This window comes from Empidonax traillii, unplaced genomic scaffold, assembly GCF_003031625.1.
Source record: "Empidonax traillii isolate 1590-97213 ecotype Southwest subspecies unplaced genomic scaffold, ASM303162v1 scaffold294:size1087701, whole genome shotgun sequence".
Taxonomy (NCBI): Eukaryota; Metazoa; Chordata; class Aves; order Passeriformes; family Tyrannidae; genus Empidonax; species Empidonax traillii.
In genome coordinates, this window is record NW_020955487.1 from 493,477 (window position 1) to 507,207 (window position 13,731).

General features: G+C 39.5%; 1 protein-coding gene across 5 annotated transcripts in view; it reads left to right on the forward strand.

The window, feature by feature from the left end:
* GTDC1 (glycosyltransferase like domain containing 1) overlaps nucleotides 1–13,731 on the forward strand; it is a 181,074-nt gene that overhangs the window by 28,833 nt on the left and 138,510 nt on the right. For all 5 annotated transcript variants that reach the window (XM_027890671.1, XM_027890672.1, XM_027890665.1 and 2 more), the window contains one exon: nucleotides 2,013–2,094. The gene's annotated coding sequence lies outside the window, so the exon portion shown is untranslated. The remainder of the gene's footprint in view (nucleotides 1–2,012; nucleotides 2,095–13,731) is intronic.

The following is a 13,731-nucleotide window of genomic DNA, read 5'->3' on the forward strand; positions in this document are numbered from 1 at the left end:
TTTTTTTTTTTTTTTAATGAGACAAAACAGGGTTAATTACTCAGTTGTATACTAGGAAACAACAACTGGATGGGTGCTGGCTGGAACTTGCCATTGTGCTACCAGTTCAGCTGAGCCAACATGCTTGGTAGGACCCTGGTGTAACCAGAATAGCTCTTGCAGAAGTAAATATTAGAATACCAATTTTCTGCCTTGTTTTGTAATATTTTTATTGTTCTTTGTGTGTTGTTTCTTTCTTTTAATTTTTCATGAATTAATATGTTGACACAGCAGAGCAATTCTAAGCATGTTGTAGGACCACAGTTATAATCAGTTCAAAAATATTACTTAGGATGGGCTCAAAGTATTCCAGATATGGACTTTATGTAAAAATATGTATGTATATATACACACATCACTTAAGGGATATTTAACTTTTACTGGCTTAGAGACCCTGTAACAGATAGGGATGCAGATCTGTAGGAAGAAATACTCTCACTGATATACAGCCTGTGCAGAACTCTTGATCCTGGCTCACCTGGGGCATAAAAGTTTTGAAATAAATCCTGGATTTTAGATTGTGATAGTTTTGAGGCACTGAACGGGCTTGCTGTGCTGACTGGTTCATCTCAGCTTAGAATGGAAACTAAAACCCCCTCCCTGCACCTAGGGGGGAAGCCAAAGAGGAAATAATGACTTAAAACATGCTTTTATCTTCTGTACTAAAAGAAGATAAAGGGGTTTTTCTAAGTTTTTATGCAGACAAGCTGCATTTTGTCATGTAATAATTTTTTGGCAATTTAATTATAGTCTTAAAAATGCCCAAGTGACTGTACAGTTCAAAAAGCATTTGGCAAAACCAAATTGTGTGTTCTGTGGTTAGCAAAAAATTACTGATCAGAGTGGCATTTTTTCAGTCTGTAAGAGTATTTGCAGCTAAAAGAGGTATGTGTTTCTATGTCTTATGTGAAGCTGTAATGAAAATGAAGTTATGACTGTGAAGCTTCCAGTTTTGACAGTAGGAGTGGCCCTTCTATCTCTGAAGGCTGCTGAGTTCTCCATACAAGTTGAAACTGTAAATATTTTATGGCACAAGATGAGCTGCTGGGATCCAAACATAAATTTTGGGAAGAAAAAGGGAAAAAAAAAAAAAAAAGTGAATTTACCTGCATCCTTGACTGTATTGAATTGCTGCAGTAAAGAGCCATATGGTATTTTGGTAACTTCTGTGCATTGGACAATTATAGATTACAAGTGAATTGGACATGCAGCCATCCCATGTACAGGAATATGACTTTAATTCAGTAAAACAGCACTTTCTGTCCAGCTTGCACTGTCCAGACTGCTGAAGAATTTTACCTAAACTACAGGATTAAGTGTTTCTGTCTATTAGTCAGTGTGGAAGGAGAGGGGAGTCTAACACCATGGGGCCCAAACCACGGTCTCTAGTTTTCTTCTTTGCATAGAAGAACAGAGAGGAAGAAGAGTATTTTCCTGTTCCTTCTTTGAAAATAAAAACAAAGGAGATTGACATCCTTTTACTTTTTCAGTCAAGTGTCACTCATCCTAAAGTTGTAATAATCAATTCAGAATGGCTTACACATCTTTACAAAACTGGATTAAAGAACCTTGCAGATAAGTTAAACACCACAAAAAACCCCACCCAACCTCATACCTTCATAACTTTAAACTGAATTAATTGTTTCTTTGAATTGCCTGTTTTCAGTCATGTTGCCATAGGTATCAAAGCAGCGAGCTGTTATCACTCCTTTGTGAGGATTGCTGCTGGTTTTTTATTCACGTAGCAGCAAATCAAAGGATGGGCCTTCAGACAGGAGTGGGAAAGGTGTGCTGTTTTAAGGATATGCAAAACACACCTAGGGCGAGCTGGTCCAGGTACGGCGGGTTCGTGTGCGGATGCACTGACGGGGATTTGCATGTGGCAGCAGCGTAATTAATTACTGAGTGCATTCATGGGAAGTGTTCATCTGGGTTGCTAAACCTTTCTTCTGACTTCTTTTTATCTCTGCCAGCTAAAGCTCTCTCAGATACCGCTGCTCCCTGCACTCGTGGCTTTCGCGTGGTGTTTGGAAGGACCCCGCGTTTTAGCTGCCAGTGAGGTTTTAATGATACATCCTGCTCTTATTGATTTGTGCTCAGCTCTGCTTAGCCCAAAAGGGATGTCTTCATTTAAAGGGATTTGCAAAAGCCTACTGGAACAGGTTATGTTGTGCCTGCCCCATCCGTGGAAGTGTCCAAGGCCAGGTTGGACAGGGCTTGGAACAACCTGATCTAGTGAAAAGAGATCCTTGCCCTTGCTCAGGGGGTTGGAATGAAATGATCTTTAAGGTCCCTTCCAACCCAAACGATTTTATGATTCTGTGATTAGGTCTTTCACACCTTGGAAGAGATCTGAAGCCCTAGACATTTTGGGAATGAGGAAAAATCCTAATAGTTGGGTTTCTGTAATGATTGTAACCAGCTATGTGTCTCTTAATACTGTAGCAATGGTTATCAGTCTGTGAATTAGGAGAATATTTTGTTTTAGACTTTAGGGATACATTAGGACAGCCTTCCAGTACCTAAAAGGGCTCCCAAGAGGTCTGGAGAGGGACTTGGGATGAGGACCTGGAGTGACAGGGCAAGGGGGAACGACTTCAGACTGACAGAGAGTAGATTTAGATTGGATATATGGAAGAAATTCTTTGCTGTGAGGGTGGGCAGGCCCTGGCACAGGTTGCCCAGAGAAGCTGTGGCTGTCCCTGGATCCCTGGAAGTGTCCAAGGCCAGGTTGGACAGGGCTTGGAGCAACTTGGTCTAGTGGAAGGTGTCCCTGCCCATGACAGGGGGGTGGAATGAGGTGATTTTTGAGGTCTCTTCCACCCCAAACAAGTCTATGATCAAAGAACAAATAGAAAAAAATTAATTTTGGCATTAATGATAACAACCTAAAAAATGTTACTGCAGCACATACTGGGGAAAGGTGTTTTGGCTTAATCATGTGCCCAGCTTTATAAACTGTGACTGCCAGTAATTTAAGTGTGAGCTGCTCATCTGCCTGATTCTGCTCTCCAACACAAAGATTTCCCCGTCACGAAAATGTGGTTGTTCTATTTGTCTTCCCGTAAGTACAACAATTATAACCCAGTCATGGAAACGCAACTTAAATGAGTAGAGCCATCAACCCACTCATGCAGGCAGAGCTGTTGGAACTTGTAGAGCTTCTTGTACCGAAAAAAAGGGTATTTGGGTGATCAGGATTGTTTTTGCCCCTGCATCTTTTAGTACTGTTTTTATTTAGTGTCATTTCACTAAATAAACGTTTAATCCTAACTTGAAAGACCTGCTTTAAAGCTGCATGCGGTGACTGATTTTCTTTTGAAGACTTGAATCTATTTACAGAATCTCACTACTGTTTCTGACTAACTTCTTGTTTTCTTTCAACTTTGGAAATGCATTAGCTGTCAACCACGTGCAAAATGTCTTTAGTCTTTGAATTGATGTTTTATTTAGGAACCTGGCATATCTGTGAGTCTAAATTGAAAACAAAAGGTGATTCAGTGAGGGAATAGTTATTAACAAAATGGTACCAATAGTGTTTGAAGAGGCTGTTAGTTTTGCTCAGGATGTTTTCGTTTTCTAGAATTTGTGCTGCCTCATTATTTGTAATACTGAAACTGCTCCTTACCAATCATACCAATCCCTTAACATGAAGAAATGAAAGTAATGCTTGCAATTCTGGGTGGAAAATACTGAGTTAGACTTACTGGGCCAAAATCTGCACTGAAGTGAAATGGCAAGAACCCCAAGTATTGCCTGGAGTGCTCATTTTAACAGGATTGCAAATAGGATTCTTGCTATGGCTAACTTTAATGGAAAGATGAAGCATAAGCACTTTATGAACTAAAGTCAGGACTGAGATTCTCCAAAGTTTATGACTAAATGCACCACAAAACTTGATGTCAGCTGGTGAACAATCAGGATAAAAGAATCTGGAGGTGAGTATTCAGAGCTGCTCGAGGACCTGCACTGGTAGATGATGTTCTCTCCCCAGATATGTCATGGGGCAGTCCTTGCTGTCTTGCTTCAAGGTTGGGTGGCTTTTGGTTGTCTTCTTTCTTCATCATGGATGATTGACCTTAAGAATCTTCTAGTTTGAATAATTATGCTTCACCTACTTTAAAATCCTCTCTGCAGTCTCTGAATAGAAACCTTTGATAGAAACCTTTATTTCTTTTGCTGGGTGTAGCCATGACAGTATTTTTTTCACATGCTTTAATTGCAGTTGTAAAAGAAGCTTAAAAACTTTTTGGTGTTGGATGTTTATTGGTGAAAGGAGCCTGAAGGCATCATTGGCTCAGACTCTCAGCTTGGTTTATGTTATCTTTAGGCTGTCTCTGTGATAAGTAGCAAATGAATGTGATTAGAGGGATGGAGGAAAGGTGAAGAGAATTGGGATTGTTCAGCCAGGAGAAGAGGAGCTTTTGGGTGGTCTTCCAGTGCCTGAAAGGAGACTGCAGGAAAGATGGAGAGGGACTGTTTGCAAGGGTCTGGAGAAGCAGGACAAGGGGGAATGGCTTCACACTGACAGAGGTTTATACTGGAGGCCCTGGCACAGGTTGCACAGAGAAGCTGTGGCTGCCCCATTGCTGGAAGTGTTCAAGGCCAGGTTAAATGGGGCTTGGAGCAACCTGGGATAGTGGAAGTTGTCCCTGCTCAGGGCAGGGTTGGAATGAGATGATCTTCAAGGTCTCTTCCAACCCAAACAATTCTGTGATTCTCTGTCTCTTATTGAACAATATAAAATTACTCTCTTTGCAAGTCACTGGAACTGCAGCTTCTTCTTTAGCAGCATCTTTCAGAAGTTTCAGTGTGTTCTCTTCGAATATAAAACAGTTGGGTAACACTAGAAATGCTGTAGAATGCAGCAGCAGTTGTTACATTGATAGGCTTGAAGAGGCAATACATTAGTGTAAAAGCAGAGACGATACCTGCAGAGCTCACCACACGTGCCCTTAAGCAAAAGATAATAATTAGTTGGTTGTATTCCCCTGCAAACCAACCCAAGTCTCGATGTTTATGAAATGCAAAGATCACCAACTTGAGCTGCAAGCTGCCAGAGCTGTTTATGCCCCTTCAGTTTTTAATGTACCTCTAAGATGCTTTGATAAGGGCATTTAATCCGAAGGGATTTACGTGCCATAATCACACCTCCAGTGATTCCAGCACAAAAGCAAGGGTAGTTCTTCAAAATATTTTAAGTGCTAACTTCCACTTCAGTATGAATAACAAACAGGAAGAACATCTCTGAAAACATCTTCATATTTTGTTGACCGAGCATGATTCGGTTGCTTCTGGGATGATGGTCATTAAAAGTGGTGAAGTATCTGCTGTTAGGTAGCCTGAGGAGCGAGAAGTTGCTCACAGCTTGGGGGGGATACCTGCTTTGCTAATTAGTTCATGCACATTCAGCTCAGGCAATTTGCACTTGAGTCAAAAGGAAATATTTGACAAGAATCAACTTTCTTTGGCATTCTGGTGCAGCTGGTGCTGTGCTTCCTAAGTCACAGCTGTAAGAATTACGTGATTTAAATTAAAAAAAAAAAAATAGTTGCGAGTTTATACAGGATGAATGTATTTTTGTGTATGTGTAATTTGTAATATATAAATAAATGCGTGTATAAATATATATATATTTAGATATTAGATATATAATTTGTACCGTGTGTATTTTACAGCACGTGCATGCAGACTTCTGGCAGTTAAACCATTTTGTTGTTTTCAGGAGTCTATGTTTCATTGCATGTGCCTGTAAATATGGCAAAACTGGAAAAAATAATGGGTCTTTGCAGAGCCTCTCTGTTCCAAATGTTCTGTGACCAGTGGGGATATGGTGAGCTGGAGGGTGACCTTCTATAAGCTGAATTTTGGGTGAAAGAGGCAAAAGTTTCCTTTTTTTTTTTTTTTACAAATGATGTTTTTCTAACAGATGTTAACATGAAGTCCTAATGTACAAGCTCCTTGAGTTATCAGGTTTCACTTCCTAGCAAAAGAACCCTAAATTTCCACTTGGGGACGGGAGGATGTAACTCAATTATGAATAACAACACAATTATTTTCCTTTCATAGAATTGCAGAGTGGTCTGAGTTGGAAAGGACCTTAAAGATCATGTCGTTCTAGTTATTTTTAGTGAATTAAAATATTAGGGGAAAAAAAAGAGATTGTGTGAGTGTATATTATCTGAACCATATTTAAATCCAGGCTATCTCCACTGAATGATAAGAGTGGGAGGAGTCTGAGTCACTGCACAAGGTAAAATGTCAGAATGACTAATCACACTGGGCTGAGGAGATACAGTTAATTCCTGAGCTGCAGAGCAGGTCTTTAAGAACTGTGGTAAGACTATCCCCAATATAAATATAGCTAATAGTATTTCAGTTTAATTACATTAGTTGTCACGGGGCCATTTAGGAGATTACGTCACTCCAGTGCTCGATATGGGGAGTAAACATAAAGCTGGGTCATGTTTGGAACACGTATGTTTATCACATTATAGATTACGTAAGAATGTACATATGGATATATAATATATGGGTCTGTAGGCATATACTGTGTAATAAAGTACACGAAAATGTTATAATGCGATGTATATTATATATAAAAAATTATAATATGTAGAATATTCCGTGCGTGCCCGGTCCTGAGAGCTCTTGTGTGAGTAGGTGCAGCTCTGTGCTTGAGGGACTCTGCCAGCAGCCTCGTTTCAGCCACGTGCTTTTCTGGAAAACAGCCTTTTCTTAGAAAATTTTGAGCCAACTGGCATTTAACTCATGTTCTTCTGTGTAGCAGATAAGAATTTTTTTTAGATCACAGGAGATAGTGGATCATGTGTTAATAGCCTCCACCACAGTTTCTCAGTAGAGCTCCTCTAGTAGTTTTTGAAAAGCTTTACTTGTGGTCCATTAGTGCAAGCAAAGTTAATTTAACCTTAAATATCTCTCAAATGAGCATGTGAGCAGAGTCCTTCCTGTTGGACTTTCCTCCATTACTTTTTGGTTCTTCAGGTAAAATAAAGTTACTCCTGTGCTCTATAAACATCTGTACAGAATTCACATCTTAATTTTTGGAGGGCTTCGTTCCCTGTTTTCTAATATAACTGCTTATTTTCTGAATGCTTAAAGTCAGTCAGGGCAACAGAGTGATTTAATTCTGTCAAATGCATTCCTATCTAACACCCTATATTTCTTTTATTGATATATCATGAAAATGAAGGTTCTGCTGGATTTGTTAGTTAGATTTGTTAAAACCAAAGCATCTCTGTAGACAAAAATACATCTTCTTGCAGCAGAGGCAGTACAGAAAGTTATTTGAGTTATTCCGAATTACTCTTGTGAATTGAATTGAATTAGTGGTGTACAATCTCATTTACTTTTAAGCAGAAATAAATAAAATCTTACAAGTAAAGAGGTGCTGTGGTTTATATATGCAACATATAAGTTGCACGAACAGAACTGGTTCCTTGAATAGCTTGAACAGCAGTTGTGCTTGTCAGAGTTCTGCAAGAAAATGATATTTCACAATTGTGAAACACGAAGAAAAGGACTTGCAGAGTCCCACCCAAACCCCATAAACAGTTTTTTTTTTTTTCTTCTGCGAGAGGTGAGCGGTTGCTGCACAGTGTTACTACGTCTGTGATAGTTGATTCATCCCTTTGCTATGCAAATTTTAAGTATACAAGGATTCAGTACTTTTATTTAAGAAATATGCCTGGAGGCTGTATTGGTAGGCTTTAGGGAGATATCTGGTTTGGTGTGAAATAAATAGTTGTTCAAAGATCACATGAATTTATGTCTTAGAAGATGAAAAGTGATGCTGTGAGCGTTTTGAGAGCACCCCCCTGTACCCGGCACGTGAGCTTGTCACTTGGTTTTGGTTTTTGGAAGAAACCCCACCAACCTCATGGAAAATCACAGAGCAGCAATGTGTCACCTTACAAATGCAAGAATTAGGGCTTGAATTTGAGACACCCCAAGCCCTGAGGGTTTTACCCTTGGAGCAAATCCTCCCTGCTCCTGGTTGAGGGAGTAGTTGCTTTTGCTTCAACTTTTGCTCTTCAGCCCATTTGAGTGCTTAGCTTTTAATGACTGGATTTAAATGCCATATTTCAGGTTTATGTGCCAGTTGTAGGCATCCAAGTTTGCATATTTTGAGTAAAACAGGAGAAAAAAGACCCTGAAAGCATTTGAGTGCAAGAAGGCTTTGGTATTTGCAGTTGGTGTCGAAGATTTGTTTTGCTAAAGAAAGCAAAGCATTTACTTAAAAGCTGTTCGCTGACTAATGTGGGCCACATTTTAATACACAATTACAAAATTACAATAGCAGTTTAATAAAATTTAGGTTGTAAAATAGCTATTGGGTTAAGCCCAGCCCCTTTTTATTCTCTTACTGTCAAAAATATTAATCAACTCCTCCCTTCAATGTGGAATTCACTCTTGGTGCAGTTTTATTGTCCTTTCTCTCACCCAGCAGTGTCATTCTTTCTGTGACAGTTTCTTTTTTGGTGCAGAGCAACAGCATGTTTTGGAAACATTTATTCCTTTTCTATGAATAACTTCATCTTCATTTATGTAACTGTAGTGAGGACTTTTATGCTTTAATGATCTAAACTAAAGAAATTACTTTGTTCATTACCTTTCAGTATAGATGACTCCTACTTCTGACTTAAAGTGTAAATCAGCCCAGAAGTTTAAATGCCTGAACTTGGTTTTTGTGTGCCTACTCAGTAATATTCACTGAAATTAATAATCCTGATGCTTGTTTATGTGAAAAAGTTGTTACACTGATTTAAATAGAGCTGATGGAAATAAATTGCAGCTCTCTAGGTGAGGCAACAGCAGCCTTCCTCATATACTTCCTTGTCTCTCCTTTTCATACCTCCCTAAAATGTGCTCCCTCGTCTTAACTTTGTCATTTTTAATTCTGTCCTATTGTTTCCATTGAGAGGGATTAGTAAAGATAAATTTTAGCTTTCCTAGCATTAACATTAGCTTATATCTGTCATATGTTTCCTAGCTAGACTAAATACTGCCTTTTTCACCCTGTCACACTGCATTTGAAAGAACCAGTCTACCTACGGCTGGGTACAGGGTTTCCAGTGAGAAAAATGCTAAATAATTGTATATTTTTATAAGTTTGATTTTTTTTTTTTTTTTTTTTTTTTTTTTTTTTTTTTTTTTTTTTTTTTTTTTTTTTTTTTTTTTTTTTTTGAAATGCTGTTTGACTTTCCTGGTTGTCACTGTCTGTCGGAACAGTGCAGTGGGGACCCATGTGTGGTGCTGGTGGTGTTGCTTGGTGAAGGTACAGCTACCAACCCAAGCCGTGGCTTCTCAGGTAGCCTGGCTGGTGGCCTCAGCTGGCAGCTGGAGAGGTGCCAGGTAGTGGCAATTAGGCATGGAAGCAATTAAAATCACGTACTCAGCGCTGATGAGGCCACACCTCGAACCCCTTGTTCAGTTTTGGGCCCCTCGTGACAAGAACATTGAGGGGCTGGAGCTTGTCCAGGGAAGTGAAGGGAGCTGGGGAAGGATCCGGAGCACCAGGAGCACTGAGGGAGCTGGGGGGGCTCAACCTGGAGAAAAGGGGGCTCAGGGGCGACCTTCTTGCTCTCTGCAACTCCCTGACAGGAGGGTGAAGCCAGGGAACAAGGGATAGGAGGAGAGGGAACGGCCTCACGTTGTACCAGGGGAGGTTTAGATTGGATATCGAGGAAAACTTTTTCACTGGCCAGGTTGTCAAACCTGAACAGGGTGCCCAGGGCAGTGGTGGAGTCCCCATGTCTGGAGGGATTTAAAAGATGTGTGGATGTGGCACTTGTGGACATGGTTCAGTGGTGGCCATGGCAGTGCTAACAGAGTAGTTGGCCTTGATGACTTTAGAGATCTTTCCCAACCTAATGAGTCAGTGATTCTCTGTAGTCATGGTTATTTTGATACCACTGTCAGAAGAATCAATGCACTCTGTAAGGAGTTGGATTAAAAAAACCTCTCAGGTATATGTGGTGTAGTTGAAGGAGAATATAGTATGTGGGTACGTGAAGTATGACAGGGATATGTGTCTGAATTTGAACTGATGTGCCTTTTTCCTTGTGAAACTACTTTTTTTTTTTTTTTTTTAATATTTCATCTGGAAGCAGAGAAATTAAAAATAAAATCAGATATGTTGTGGGAAGTGCATAGAGGAGTCCTCCTAGGCCTGTTCTCATTATGTTTCAGAGCCCTTTGGACAGAGTTCTGAAGAGTGGGATGTCTGGCAGGATCTGGGATGGAGAAGAGCGAGGTGCCTGGCTGCTTTTCCTGGGCAACCTCCTTTGATCAGCTGGAGAATTATACTATCTAATCATCCTGCAAATGTTCTCTTAAAGCCATAAGTTGGTCAGATACACTTTTCAAGAATTTTTTATTATTTATTTTTATTTTATTGAAATGGACACGCATCACCAAACAATCTGAAGTAAACTTCGTGTGTCCTGGCCAGTCAGGATCTGTTTTACTGCGTTTTCCTGTTACCAAAAAAAGCAGTATTTTTATTATTTGGAAGAGAGGAAGAGCAGAAAATGGTATCTTACATAAAAGCTGCCTTTCTGCATCATGGCCTGTACATGTGTGAGAGCTGATGCTTTCTGCAGTTGCTTCTCTTTAGGTACAGATTTTTCTGTAGCACTTACGTACTCAATTCACTTCCCTACCTTCAGATTTTACCCGTTCTGACAAAGAGTACGCAGATAATTGCTAAATTAGAAGTTAGCACAACATTTGCGTGTCTTTTTTTTTCTTTCTGAATTCAATAAAATTGTTACATTTCTTTTATATATTCAGGTTTTCTTAGGTGGCGATTTCCTCCTGTGTGTAAGTAATGCTCTTAGCAGCGCCGGTGCTTTGAACTGTCACTTCATCCCACTTGAAGTTAATTACTGGAAAACTAAGGGGGTTTCTTATTTTTTTTTTCTCTTTTTTATTTATTTTTTTTAAAACATTAACCAGTTTCGTAGGAAGCACCTCCCTTTGCCGAGGATGCCACTGTGAGGTAGGAATAACTGCAGTAAACCGGAGAACAGAGCGGTTGAGCCTTTGATCGCGTGAAAACGTAAGCATGTGTTGAAGTTTCCACCGGAGCATTCCCACTGGCTGCACGGGGCTTACGCCGCCGTGTTCCGAGGGCCCGTGGCTTGGGGGAGATTTGAGCAGCCCTTAGCAGGCTCGGCAGTAAAACCCACAGATCCTCTCAAGCCAAGGTGCTTTAAGTCTTTGCTCAGACCGCTTAGCGGGCACAGAATGAGGGGAGATGATGTATTTTTAGCTTTTAAATTCAAAGAAACCTTTCAATTAAAGGAGTTCTCGGCGGTTTTAGGTGCGTCCGTTCTTTGCGGTGTTTGCGCCGGGTGATGAGGAGTGGGGTGATTTTGATTTTTTTTTTTCTTTTGGTGTGTGGGGGGGAAAAGCTATCCCCCGTTTAATTTACAACGTGGCAGTTTATACCATCAAATGACATGCTTTATATTGACTGCTCTTGGTAGTTTCTCCAAAAGGATCAGAAAAACAGGCCTCTTATCCCATAGTGTCGAGAGTAGTAGGACGATGAACACCCCAGAATTTAGATTCGAGGAAGTTGCTTTCAAAATAATTGTAGAGGATAATCTGATTTTTGTGATTTAAAAACTCGCTACCTCCAAAGTCATACAGATTTGAGTTTTTTTCTTGCTATTCTAGGCAATGAAACAAAAAACTTGAAATAGTTGATTTTTTTTTTTTTTAAAGATAATAAGGGTCACAGCTCAAGAATGGAGAAGTCTATAGTCTGAAAGAGCCTGGGATCATAGGATAATTGGCCATGAGCCTGTGATACCTATATCCAACGGAGTGTGTAATCATGGAATACTTGAATATTACATGATCCCTCTGGAGTGTCTGCATTTTAATCTAGTGCAACTTTCTAGTTTACATTGAGGGATATGACTCACAAGCCTGTATTTATATTCTTTACATTATGAAATGTGCCCTACAAAGGATTCAGATGATTTTTCTCAAGATTTGGATTCTGTGCAATCAGAAATCAGTCCAGAGTGTAGCAGATATCTTCTTGGACTGTGTTCTGGGATTACATATAAAATACGGAGGTATTTATATTTTTCTTAAGTACTAACAATGCCTTCCTTGCAGGCATTTTTTTTCTACAAAGATTTAGTACGTTTAATAGTTACTATGAAATACTTGCAAGTGTCTCCTTTCTGAAGAGAATTTAAAAAGGTCTTTTTTTTTTTTTTTTTCTATTGGCATTTGAAAAGCAGAAAAAAAAGTGACTACTACAACAGAATTTTATTAATGAATGATTTACACTGGTTCCAGCTGTGACCATGTGATTAGTCCTTCACTGAGCAACAATGGGTATATTCTTTCTGCTTTTATTTAATTTCCAAGAATGTGTCATCTGTTACATTAACTGCTGCCAGTATACCCCGTGTAAACTGGTATTTTTTATTTCCCTGAAGCATAAGATGAATACCCACCCATATCCTTCTGGAACTACAGTTTTAAATGAATTGGGAATTTTATTGACTATATCTGATTCAGCAAGCCAAAATCATAAAAGTTAAAATATTTATTAAATGCACTAGACTGTGGGATGCCTTGTTCCCCGGTAGTGCAAAAGATAGATATTTTCACTTTTAAAATTCTATCTTAATATTTTATTACAGCAATACAATGTGTTATAGAGGTGGACAAGCCTGCAGATTGAAATGTGGATAGTCCAGATTGTTCCTTTCCCTCGACCATATGGTGTAGTTCTAAAAGCCTTTTGTACGCTGTCTGTTCAGTTAATTGTAAACTCGGTCTTTAACGTACCTTAAAAATGAGATATATGTGAACTAAAAGTCGGTATATCCTCTGGTAAGTAAAGTTTGCTAGAATAAATCTAAATTCACAGCCCTGGTCTCTTGGTTGATTTTCTTTCTGGGTGAATTTGAAAGTCTTTCACCGTTTCTTGGTAACGAATGTGAGTCTGTGTGTGTGTATGGAGAGACAGGTTTTTCCATTTCCTCCTAGGGAAGGGAGGGGGGGGGCTGTGTGGAGATTTGAGGATATAATGAACATTTCATAATATTTTTGCTTGGCAGACAGCTCTGCCAGTGGGTGATGTGCAGGAACATCGAAGATTTCTGACAGATGGATGGTAGGACTGCTAATACACCTACACACGCTTCAGTGTCTGATGTTCCCGGTGTTTCTCTGATGCCTGAGAAGCTCCTGCTTGTGCTTTGGTCTGATGTTGCCCAGAGGGGCTTCAGAAGAGCAGAACCAAGTTTCACTCGGGAATTTCACATGCCACGGAGAGGGTAATTTATTACACTCCTCCCAAAGCATTTATTACGGATGCAAATGGGTTTTTTTAAATGTAATAAGGGGTTAAAAATGAATTGTTAGAGAGTTTCAGAATCAATTCTGTTTTCTGTTGTCTCACCATAAGAAGCTATTTGGGAAAAGTGACTGTTTTGAATGCTGATAGGGTTGATATATCCAAAGAGGAAAACACAGAAGAGTAGGAGTCTCACTGAAACAAATTTTCTGTGGGTTCCAACCTGGTTTTAAGTATTGAAGAGTGTTTGCTCAGTGGCAGTTTCCATGATAGGCAAGGCTCACATCATTTGTGGTTTTGGAGATAAGAATCCACTAAAATTAATAAAGAAAGAAAAGCCA